At 47.8% G+C, this 12,792-nt stretch overlaps 1 protein-coding gene across 1 annotated transcript in view; it reads left to right on the top strand.

Annotated features, from left to right (window-relative positions):
• The window catches only part of LOC146863356 (uncharacterized), a 137,650-nt gene that overhangs the window by 72,557 nt on the left and 52,301 nt on the right, over nt 1-12,792 (top strand). The window lies entirely within an intron of this gene.

Here is a 12,792-nt window from a genome sequence, read left to right as displayed (position 1 = left end):
ACCAGCTGTCTGTTCTAGCACTCCCCACAAGTATCCGTAAGATCTCTCACGCTGTTCCTTATGGCCGACTCACCACTTTCTATTGTCCTACACACTCACCAGTCACAGCTCCATGGGGCTGATCCTTTGCACCAACATACTTCCCCTTCCATTTCCTTCATTATTGAGCACACCCATGGGACTCTTATACTGAGGGTTTTGGACATCATACACCACATAATCTTCCTTTAACCCTCTTCTTTACCCTTAAAGTTCTTAGCTGTCTGAATTATTAATTTGCATATGCATAGCAGGCTTTCTGCACCTGTTGGGCAGATTCACACAGACATTTCACATGCATGCCATAATCACTGCTCAAACCTTTTCATAATTGTAGGCATCCTACAGCAAATAAGTTAGAAGCAGTACCATTTTCAAACCCCTTTACTCTACACCACTCTATTGGGTTTTTTTTGCTTTAAATTTCTTTGCCCACCCCTTTTGCTCATTTCTCTTCAGAAGGTGCACGGAACCTCATACATGTATAGATCTTGACCAAGTTTGATAAATAATATATCTGGAGATCTATGGGACAGTAATCGAGTAGGAAGAAAATATGTCAGTGTTGCTGGTAAAGAGCACTCGAGAAATCTTTAAAGAGAGGCATCTGGTTGAATGGAAGTATTCCAGGCCTTTGGGTACACTGCCTGCAGATAGTGTGCATGGAATAATATGTCCTGAACTGATGAAGTGTAATCCTACTTCCAGCATCTCAAGAATGCCTTTGGAAATTGACACCAGGCAAACTTTCTCAGTGAGGAAGGCTTTAAGCCCTCCCCACTGAGACAGTCCAGTGGGACAAGGTTTTTTTAAAAAAAAGTTAAGGAGTTTTATATAGTGCGAACTTGACCCGAAGGTATCGGGTATCAGAGCGCTTTGCATGAGCACCAGTTGCATTACATGAGGACACATTCATATTTGTTAGGCACGCGGAGATTAAGTGATTTACCCAGAATCACAGGATGTTGCGTGTCCTTGCTGAGACTCGAACCAGGTTCCCCAGATTTTAGGTCGACCGCCCTAGATGTTAGGCCACATCCTCTCCCTTTTCTTTACAGGTTTGACTACCCACTCATCCCTGACTCTCTTTACCTCACACTGAGCCCAGATGCCTCTGCTCAGACCCTAGGCCCCTCCCCCCCCACTCCCACACCACAGACAACTTGCAGGAGAACAGGTGCCACGATAGCCCGGTCCCTTGCCTCCACACGCTCTCCTGCCTCTGCTTTCTCTGGTCCAATCACTTCGGGACCTGGCAAACTCGTGAACATCATGGTTAGATCCAGCCCCATATCCAGATCTCCTTACAGTTGTATTGACTTGGATAGAAACTGCAACAAACTCATCTATATTCCCCCTTCATTGAAAGCCCTTTTGAACGCTTAGGGCCTGAATTAGAGTTTAGTGAGTGGGTTACTCTGTCACAAACATAGTGAATATTCTGCCCACCTTATTACAAGTGCCATATAAGAGCCAGGTCTGGTAGCTTAGTGGAATAATGGGTTCACTGTAGGGACCTGTGTTTGGCATTATGGTCACAGGTTGAAATTCCCGGGGTCCACTCAGCCTTTCATCCCTCTGAGGTCGATAAAATGAGAGGATGTAGCCCAATGGCTAGAGCGGTCGACCTCGAATCTGGGGAACCAGGTTTGAGTCTCGGCAAGGGACGATCAACATCCTGTGATTCTGGGCAAATCACGTAACCTCCCCGTGCCTAACAAAATGAATGTGTCCATCTGTAATGAAACTGGTGCCAATGTAAAGCGCTCTGATACCTTCTGGTCATGTTCGCGCTATAAAAAAACCGGAATTTAAAATGAGTACCATTGAGTTGGGAAGCAATAAACATCTGTTATTCAGCGCCAGGATACCCTTGGGTGAAATACACATTATGTTATATACTCCAAGGCGCGGAGGCTCTCCTCCTTGTCTGTGATGCACTAACCTGTCCCACAAACTCTAAATCAGCGCCTCAGTCACAAGTCCTTTTGAGAAGGTTCTTACACATGAACCTTGCATCTTAGAATGTTTGTTTTGTTCTGAAAGATGGAGTTTAAGCCATCTTCCAGTGCTTGGGATGCTGTCATGAAGGTTCTGCAACTTAACAGAACAAGCATTGGCAAAGCCAATAGATCTGACTTAGGCTCTCAACTTTCTAACTTTACCAGTGCTCGTTGTCTTTGTGAATGGTTGCTGTATAAAGACTTGTGAGGCACAGGTGTCCTGGTAGTAATGTTTGGGGTCTAAGGTTTGAGGTTGGAGAGAGCTGCTGGTTCCTCACCTAAGTAAAACTAGCATTGTCTAAAAGCCAATGAACCTTTTGCTGTAAAAGCACACATTGCACCAATAGCACTGAAGGGATCTGTTTATTTTAAGGATGTGTGCATTGTGAAAGAGTGAAATGCCATCACTCAGAATCAGGTGTGCCAATGGCAGAAATGGACCGATCTTATTCCCTACCTTGTATCATGTGGTGGACAGAAGCATAATGTGAATGGCAGCACAGCAGACCAATGGATAAAGAGAGATTAGTGAAAGCCAATGTATGTAAAATGGCCCCGGTTAATGCGGTAAGGCAGGGCAGGGCACGGCAGGGGGGAAGCCAATGGATGACAGGTATTATTTATTTATTTAATTATACCTATTCCGTCGTCCAACAGCTTCCCCCATGCCGCGCCCTGCCCCGTCCCACCGGGCTTACCTGAGCCACTGTGTAAAACAGTTATATTTGTATTAAAAATAACACATCTGAGCTAACACCAGATCAAAAAGGATTTTACCTGGAAAAAAACAGTTATATAACCTGCTGTATGAAACATAATAAAATTGACTTAAGTGTAAGGGAAACATGATGTCGCTGATCTTATAAGTAGTGAGTGAGGCAAAAATAAAAAACGAGGCGTTCCATGTTGTAACAGAATAATGGGCACCCTATTGAAAGGGCATTTCACCACAAGGCTGGCAGAGAAAAGGCCAAAGTGATCAAATATAGATTCAGTAAACAACATGAAAATTAAACGTAGCGGGCAGGTTACTAACGAAATAAGTATATTTTGGACAAAACAAAGAATGCTTGTCAGAATAAACTGTTATGTTATTTACTGTTAAACCCGTCAAACAGTGGTCAATTTTACATGTGATAATGGGCAATACATGAGCGCTTGTGCTTTTGATTAAAGTAATGGCTCAATGACAAGAAATATAACAGTAGAAGCGGATGGGGATTTAAATAAGTAAATCAGTGGCTATATTGAGATTCTATAGCGAACAAACTTGCGTTAATGTTCTCCATCATACAGCACTGAACATTTAAAAACACAGAGGGCCTGACTCACAAGGGTAAACGTACACTTTTGTGTAGGTTAAGTTTTTTGGGGTACTCACAAACTACGAGTTATTAAACATACCATAGATCTCCCACAATAGTCTGTTATTCTCACATCTTTCGGTTGGCTTAGATGTGTCCTTTTGTTTATTGTGGAATGCATGAGGAGCTATTTTTATATCTGAAAAAGCAGATGCTGTCATCACACGTTTGTTTTTCTTATTCATTGATTGCATATACAAAGGGGTGTTTGTTGTACTCTGCGGCCTGAAGGAACAGCAAAGCCCATAATCCCTCTTTGCCTCCTCTGGAGATTGGACCACATCGCACTTCAAATGTGCTTCACCTGTCCCGCAGCACAGGGGTGTTAAAAGCGCTTTGCCTGTCCCACAGGACGCGGGTGCTAAAAGGGCTTTGTCTGTCCCACAGCATGGAGCTGTTTGCTGGACTCTGGGGGCTTATGTCAACCTTGAATCTGCGTATTACTTGTCGCGTACAGCGCTCTGATAACTTTGGGTCTGGCGAATGCTATATACAGCGCTCCAATGAATAAATGAATAAATAATCCAGACTTTCCTTCTCTGGAGGTGGGGCAACATCGCACTTGAAATGCCCCTTGGTTCGGCCCCCCACTCCCCAGGGGGAGGGGGATAGTGGCTGGACCGGGGGCCTCAGTGGAGGCCACCCCCGGGGAGCAGAGCCCGAACACCAAGGACCGGATTGGGTAGAGATAAGGGATGGGAGAGAAGGAAGCGGGACCACCAGAGGATCGGGCTGGTAGTAGGGCTGGGCCAGATCAGCCGTAAATCTAGGGTAGGAATGTGTTTGGAAGGCAGGGGTATTTAAAGGTGGGCACCGGGCAAAAGGACCTCTTTCTCCTGGGAAATTTGTAAAGAGAAGACCCAGAGAAGAGAGGCGCTGCTGCTACATGCTTTGAGATTTGAGCAAGGAATAAGTACATCAAACTACGAAGGGGCTGAGTGAACGGAGCAAAGTGGTGTCAGTGGCGGCGTGGGTCACGGAATAGGCAAAGGGAGCCAGAACAAACATAAGGGGTTGTGACCGGACCTCAAGGTCAGCCCGGGAAAAGGAGTGCTCCTGTACGCGCCAGAGCATGACGGGAGAGGAGGGACTGTCTCAAGGCAGCATCCTGGAGCTAGCGGCGAATGAAGAAGCAGGATCTAGCGGGGTGATCCCAGGAATGGAGTACCGCGGTGGCCAGGAAGTTCAGCAGCTTTGGGCCCGCTTTGCAGCAACAGCAAAGGCCAAGAATTGGGAAGGGTGGGAGCTGGCAATGGCTCAAATACAATCATCCGCCCCTGAAGGAGATGGACGATGCAAGGACATGGAAGAGTTGCAAGGGGAAGGCTTTACAATTAATGGCCATACTTATGCAGCAACACGTGGTGAAAAGCGGGGTGTGGAAAAGAAGGCGAGGGGGAAAGGCGGTTCTGTCGCAGGAGCAAAAAAGGCAAGGATGCCACCAGAGGACTTAACAAAGGAAATAACGGGGGAACACGCACAGGTAGCGGGAGCAGTGTTGCGGGCATTTGTGCCAAGTAGGCTAATGGGAGAGGACAAAGCCCAGTCAAGCAAAGAAGTGGCTTTAACAGCAGAAGTTGGTTCCTTGGGTGTGTCGCCGGAAGTCATTAAAAAACTCGTCAATAATTGGCATAAACACAATGGCGAAAACAATGGGAAGGCGGTGAGGGGAGATAAAGGGATGAAGTTGGACGTTACACAGGAGGGGTCCCCAGTACAAGTCTGGGAAGGGGGGTGTAGAGAGAAAGGGGCCCAAGAGGGGGCGGGAAGGAAAGCTTCGGCTCAGTCGGGGAAAGGTGACGCTATTGCTTATGAAAAAGCACCCTTGCCAAAGGTAACCCAAGCTAGTGATACAAATACAACACTGTCCAGTAGGGTAGGGGCAGAGGGGCTGAATGCGACACGGTCAGAAGCATGGCATATCCCACTGGAGCTGAAAGAGAGAGTTTGGAGGAGGGAATTCCTGGATAGAAAGAGGATCAGGCCCGAGGAAAATATTAACAACTGGTTGGACGCCTTTGCATTACTGGCAGCCATAATGTTGGAGAAATTTCCAGAGCAAGGTCCGGCATTGAATGGGTACAACCAAGTTATCCTGGACAGGTTCAGGCGCTACGGGGGAATGGGGTGGCTGCAATATGATCGAAGCTTCTGCCAACGCATGGAAGAGTCACCTACAATGTCTTGGGATCAAAGGGAGGCGAGTGAATGGATGGACCAGATGGGGTCTAAGGCAAGTTTTGGGTTAGGATTAGTGGGGGCAGGGAGTGCGGTACAGCAGTGGAGCGCACCACCGACAGGGCAAGGTTGGCAGGGAAACACACAGGCACATCCTGGGGTGAATGCGCAAACGAGGGTGAACCAACAATTGGTGGCAAGTTTCCCTCAGCAGCAAGTGGGACAGTTGCCATTTCAACCTGGGATCACCGATGCGGGGAATGGGATGATGGGGGGGTCACAGCATCAAGGAGCGGGCGATGGGTCGGGACAGCAGTCCTCTCTGGTTGGTGGGGGGCATCAGCAGACTTGGATAGGTCACATGCAGCAACAGGCAAGTGGAGGACAAACGCTACACCAGCAATTGGGAACAGCAGTACCACAGTTCACACAGGTGGGTCATGGCCAGCAGTCAGGCACGGTTTTTCCAAATCCCAACATGCAGGCCGGGGGGCAGCTACCACAGGGCAGCAATGGGCTGTCAAGTGCACAATTCAACAGGGGCAGGGGTCATCAGCCCTTGACTGCGGTGGGGTTCCCAACGGGTGTGGTGCAGATGACAACAGGGCAACAAGGTCAGGGCGGCATGGCAACAACCCACACTCCTCCAGGATCAGCTCTGGGCTAGGGACAGATCATGGGGAGGCATCAGCAGCCGCTCCAGGACCTACTGCAGGCATTTCGTGCGCCAAAAGTGGTAGACGAATTCAAGCAGCTGCTGCAGCGGAAACCGAGGCACAATACCTGTCGCCTGTTCAATGCAGGCAGTTGCTCCTGGGAGGTTCAGTGCAGGTTCCGACATGGGTGCTCAAGGTGTGGTGGAGACCATCCCGTTGTGGCATACAAAGCCCTCGTTAGAAGTACACCAGGAGCCACCTTCACGGGTCAGCCATAGTCTGGGCCGGGTAACCAAAGGCCCATCCCCAATAAACTTTGAATTACTAGCAACACTTTTGAATCATTACCCAAAAGAAGAGGAAAGGGAACTACTTTTTTGGGGTTTCAAAGAAGGGTTTAAAATACCTTACTGTGGCCCTTTAGCAGGCAGATCATCTAAGAACCTTCGCTCAGCGGAGGAATTGCTGGAAATAGTTGCGGAAAAGATACAAAAAGAGCTGCAGCTACGAAGAAAAGCAGGACCGTTTGACACCCCCTCCCCCCATTAGGCGAAGATTCCGAGCAGAATGGCCAAAGGCGCAGCAGGAAATGACGCCCTTCAAAGAGGAATATTGGAAGCTAATGCATTAGAATGTCAACTACAGCATATGGCTGAAGAGGCTCTAGCGGTGGGAACAAGACAGCGGTATCGGCGTTGTGTGGACACGTTTCTGAATTTTACAGCGTATGTTTCCGAGCTTCCAGACAATATCCAACAACTGGGATGGAGGGTCAAACAGTTCGTGGTGTGGGCCAGGGGAGCCGGTAAATCTAGGTCATGGGTTATAGAGCACCTTTCAGCTATAGCATACCATGCTAAGCTAAAGGGTTTAGACGATCCCACTAAAGGTTTTGTTCTTAGGGAAGCCTTGAAAGGTTGGGCCAAAGTTGAAAGCAAAAAACAGGATCACAGGTCCCCAATCGATTTTAACACACTAAAAATTCTAATGGACCATCTCCCTTTGGTTTGCCACTCGGAATTTGAAAGTATGCTGTTTCGAGTGACCTTTTCCTTGGCCTTCTTTAGGGCCTTTCGTATTAGCGAACTAGTAGCGAGAGCAAAAGGGGACAAAAGCAGCAGGGCCCTGCTGTAAAGATCTATCCCTGGGCACACACCAGGCATCTTTACGGGTGCGACACTCTAAGACAGATCAAGTGGGAAGGGGACAGTACATTACACTGAAGAGGATGGGGGGGCACAGCTCATATTGCCCAGTTAAGCTTTTAGCAGGGTACATTCAGGAACGGGAGGGTGTCAACGGCAACAACTACCTTCTCACCCACAAAGACGGGAGCCCAGTAACGCTTTATCAGTTTAAAAGGGTGTTAGCAGCAACGGTCCAAATGGCTGGGCTCCAGGGGCATCTCTACACTACACATTCCTTCCGCATTGGGGCAGCCACAACAGAGTTCCAGGAGGGTATGTCGGCAAACGCAATAAAACGAATAGGAAGATGGGAATCAGACAAGTTCCGGGTTTACATTCGCCCAACACCCAGCAGTTAAAGGATTAAACAGGCAGGGGGTTGCGGGGGTTCAGGTCTGGATCTTTTATACACTTATGTACACCAGGTTACACGTATAATAAAAGGCTTGTTGAAGACTGAACTCAACATTTCTGTCCTTCTGTTCTACTCCACAGAACGCAAAACAGTGTGGGTCATCGGGCACTCTTACGTATCCATGGCTTCTGGGTGGGATGCAACGTTCCCCTTTCAACGAACAATGGTGCGATGGTTTGGGAAGCCAGGGTTGCACTGGAGAGACTTGGGGAGCGTCATTCCAGATTTCCGCTCCCGCTCAAAGGACCCTTATTCATCTAGGGGGAAATGACCTTCCGGTGATAGGGAGGAAAACACTACTTCACATGTTACAGAAGGAGCTCACCAATTTAGCCAGGAGCATGAATAACACGGAAGTGGTGTGGTCCGAGGTCATTCCCAGAAGGGTATGGGCTGGTGCGCGCTCCCAAAAGGGCATGGAGTTGTCAAGGAAGAGGCTTAACAGCCTCATGGCCAAATTTCTAGGGGGTGCAGGTTTAGGCAGCATTAGGCACACCCTGATTAACTTGCGGCAGCTGCACTATTACAGGGCAGATGGGGTGTACCTGTCAGACACTGGAACAGATGTCCTGCTACGGAATATGCTAGCGGCATTGAATGCAAGGGGCTGTTGGTAGTTCTCAAGAATTGGGTCGCAGGATGGCATGGGGGGGCCTCTCTGGCAGCGATAGCTCCCAGCGAGGCATGGCGGTACTTACAAAGCGATCCAAGAGGAATACAAGAAACAGGTTGGGAAGGGGGCACAGACCGCAAACGGGGCAGTCAGGACCCAGTGGGCACTGGCAAGCTCCTCAAGCCCCTTTGTTCTGGTGAACCGGAAGTAAACAATTAATTACGCAACGGAGGGCAGAGCCTGTGGCATGGAAGAAGTGGGGTAACGGTTACCGGGTCACCTTCGCAAAGAGGGGTATGTGAACAGTCAACCAGGTTGGCGAGCGTGAAGCACATTGGCTTGCCCAGGTAACAAAGAGGGTACGCACCGGGACTGAAGAAGCACAGGGTTGGGCTGGTAACAAACACTTACCCGGAAGAAAACGTGTGGACACCGGAAGTGAAAGGTCACCCAGCCGGGTGGGAACCGGCTGGTTACCCGGGAGTGTGTGGGCACCGGAAGGCAAAGGGTCATCCGGTTGGGTTGGAAGCAGACGCTTACCCAAGGAGTGTATGGCAACCGAAAGTAAAAGGTTACCCGGTCGGGCTGGAAGCAGAGGCATGCCCGGAGTGAAAGGAAAGGGTTGCATTCCCAGGGGAGATAGGTCACCAGGGGCAAGTTGAGCTGCACTGAAGGCAAGGCACAGTGCAGAGCTCTCCGGACAAAAATAATGATGTGTAAAGGATCGCTTGTAAGTTGAAAATGCCTAATAAACTGCGGCCTCAATTCTTCCATAAAAAACACAAACATGTGGTGGTCTGAAGTTATTGGGATTCGGGTGGAGCGACCAGGTGGTGGTGCCTCTGCTGAGCACTTGGCCTGTACTGCAGCGCGGCGGTGATTTTTGGACTCTGCCTGTTGCGGGACCTGCGAGGCCCATAATCCCATATTGCCTTCTCTGGAGGTTGGGCCAACTCACGCTTCAAAAGCTCTGTGCATGCCAGACGTGCAAGGGCGTGCCCAGGTGCGTGCCAATGCTAAGACCAGATCAAGAATGAGCCCGTCTGCACCCGTTCGCAGCCGTGCAAGGATGGTCTGACCCATCTGTAGAATCGTCATGCATGGTACACTAGCGCAGCGCTAGGACCATGTAGGATGGGTCAGGAACGGAAGAGGGAGGTGGGCGGAAGGAAGTAGGAGAAAGGAAGAGGAGGGACAAAAAGGGAATGAAGGATGATTGTGGAAAAGAGAGGAAGGAAGGTGAGGCAGGAAAAATGGCGATAAGAAAATAAAGAATATTAACCACATAAATCTTCTTGCGACATGACAACTGGCGACAAGGGTGGTCGATCCCTGTGACCTGCCTTCGCTTACTGTACTGCTGCCGCTGCAGGTCCTGCCTGCTCTGTACCACCTCATCGCCCACCGCGACTCCAGCACAGTGGCTGCCACCCTACACCACTGCACTTCTGCACACTGCCCCGCAAGGTGCCCCACCCACCTATCACTCGGGCAGCAACCTCCCTTAATGGTGGCTACCGCACTGGCTGGGACTGGAGCACCACCTGTATCGTTGCTTCCTGACGTGTTTGCTGAAGCGAGTGAACGCCCTACCTTGCACCGGCCGCACTGCTGCATCCTCTGCACTGTGGTCGAGTTTTTCCTGCCTACGTCCCCACCGCTGCATCTGTTTAAGCCTGCTTTCCGCCGCTCCTGCTTCCAGGCTTTCACTGCCCTCCTGCAGCTTCATGCACGTTTGTCTCCCTGGGTGGCCATTTTGAAGTCAGGCCGCCCAGCCAGAATCCTTGTGTTGAGTTAGGCACCATAATTTCTGGCAGCATACGCATGCTCTTGGGGACAATTGCAGCACGATCTACGCTCAACTACACAAGACTCATACCATATGATGTCTAGTTGACCTCTGCTCTCCCACACCACTAACTGGAAAGGAGCTTCCTCTACACTGTCGTGTTGCACCCCTGTGGCTCATCCTGGGTGCTCCTAGCGCTACCACAGCTTACCGGAACATTCACCTTGCCACATATTGCTGGAACAGCCATACAGCACCATGTCGTCCCTTTCACTCTGATCCTGCAGATGTAGACCTAGCACTTTGCAATTTTAATAGGGCTTTGAATTCTGTATTTGATCAAATAGCCCCTCTTAGACACTTTAAAAAGAGTTCACACAGACCTCACGCACCCTAGGACTCATTAGATTTAAAGTCAGAGAAAGCTTCCTGCAAATGATTAGAAAGGAGAGGGCATTTGATCAAACTTCCTGCAGACAAAAATACCTATAAATTGGCTTTAACAACGTACAATCATAACATCAAGACTGCTCGTAAGGCTCACCTAGGGAAGAAAAATTGATAAGGCCAGGAACTCATCCCAAACTCATTTAAAAATACTCGAATCCTTCTCAAATCCAGCGGCTTGCTCCCTGAGTACCTAACCCGTCGCAATCACTGTGCGACGCTTTGGTCGATCACTTTGAAGGAAAAATCTAAGCGATTTACTAAAACTTCCCCACCGTCGCTGTCCAGTCCCATGAGAGCCTGGAAGCCCCTGCTCCTTTCCCTAATGCCACTATCAATCTGTGCAAATTTGAAGCAATTTCTCCAGAAATCACTCACAATCTTCTGCTCTGTGCAAAATCGGTAGAAAAAAGTGGGAAACCCAATATACTCTTGGAGTCTTAGGCAGAACAACGAATACTAAATAACTGTGCCTACAAGGAATTTTGTTCGAAACACTGAGTTAGGTTATTCCAATCTATTACTTATTTGTCAAGCCCCAAATGAGCAATCAAAACATCAATACATTCATTTAGAAATGTGAATAATCTATGATGAACAATTTCGCAACACAGGCATGTACTTTTCAAGATATACGCAGTTTTAATGTGAACAAATCAGAAGGGGATATAAAGGGTTATAACAAAACACCATGAAAGAGGTTATTCAATGTTATACAGAAAGTAAAACCTTCAAATCATAAGTGTAAACATCTATTCCAAAGAACATAACAAATAGGAAATGAATCTAAAACAGCAGAAAACAATTCCTAAACGCAAACAAATGCTGGGGAAATAGATGGATGCAATGGAGATGGAGAGGGAGATGGACATGGAAAGCAGCAGTAGCTCTATACTACCAATGGAGGCTGTCACAGAAGAGCACAATGGAGTAAGAAAGCTGCAGTTGTGCTATCCTACCAATGGAGGCTGTCACAGAAGAGCACAATGGAAATCGTAAGCTGCAGTTGTGCTCTACTACCAATAGAGGTCCCCACAGAAGAGCACAATAAAGCTTGAAAGCTGCAGTTGTGCTATCCTACCAATAGAGGTCCTCACAGAAGTGCACAATGGAAATCGAAAGCTGCAGTTGTGCTCTACTACCAATGGTGGTCTTCAGAGAAGACTGCAATGAAAGCTTGTGGCACAAATCTGCCAGCAGATGTCCTCATTCAAGAGTACAAAGTAAATAGAAAGGTTGTTATACTCTACTACCAACAGAGGCCCTCACTGAAAACTACAATGGAGATGGAAAGCTGTAGTTGTGCTATGTGCCTAAAAAGATTGTCACAGAAGAGTGCCATAGCGATGGAAAGCTGAGGGGTTGTAGCTGCAACCTAGAAATTTGCATATAGAATCTTGCTACTCTAATGCCTTGTGCTTGTTTTAAAAAAAGGTTAAATAGATATTACAAAGCTGGTTGACACGGATGAGTCAACATTGAAGCTTACAATAAATGTTTTGAGTGTTATGGAAATAGTTGATAACACCGTACTTCACAATAGGACTAGCAGTCACGGAAGTATACAAGTGTCTAAAAAGTTGAATTTGTGGTCAACCATTTGTCAATCAGAAGGTGAGGGACATGGCTTCAAATTAGACTAGCATTCACTGAGGAGTATAAGTGTCTAAAATATTTTATTCATGGGTACCTATTTTTTAGGTTTATGTAGACATGTGCAAGGGCAAAATGCAGCCCCTCAAAGTGAGGATATTCAATGGCTGAAGTAGGCTGGTCCATTGACCTTCATTTTATGCCCTGTTGGAAGGGACCTTTTTGTGTAAGAATGTAAAGACTAATGGTGAAAGACTGTAGACTGAGAGCCCCATATATGTATGTATTTTTGCATGTTTTGTTTTGGGAAAACATGGGACTGGCAATATTTTTGGGAAATATGAGACTGGCAGACAGATAACTCTGTCTTTAGGCCATACCTAAAAAGAAGCTTGTGCATAGAAAAGGGTGATGCCTTACCCAGTGACTTTTTGGAATCAGAAATTGAGACCTATCTAAATGTTGAAGGAGTATCACAACCCTTATTTTTGTTCCATGATGCCAACAC

This window comes from Triturus cristatus, chromosome 2_2 (genome assembly GCF_964204655.1).
Source record: "Triturus cristatus chromosome 2_2, aTriCri1.1, whole genome shotgun sequence".
Classification (NCBI taxonomy): Eukaryota; Metazoa; Chordata; class Amphibia; order Caudata; family Salamandridae; genus Triturus; species Triturus cristatus.
The sequence above is the reverse complement of the archived record's forward strand: the minus strand, read 5'-3'. Positions and strand labels throughout refer to the sequence as shown.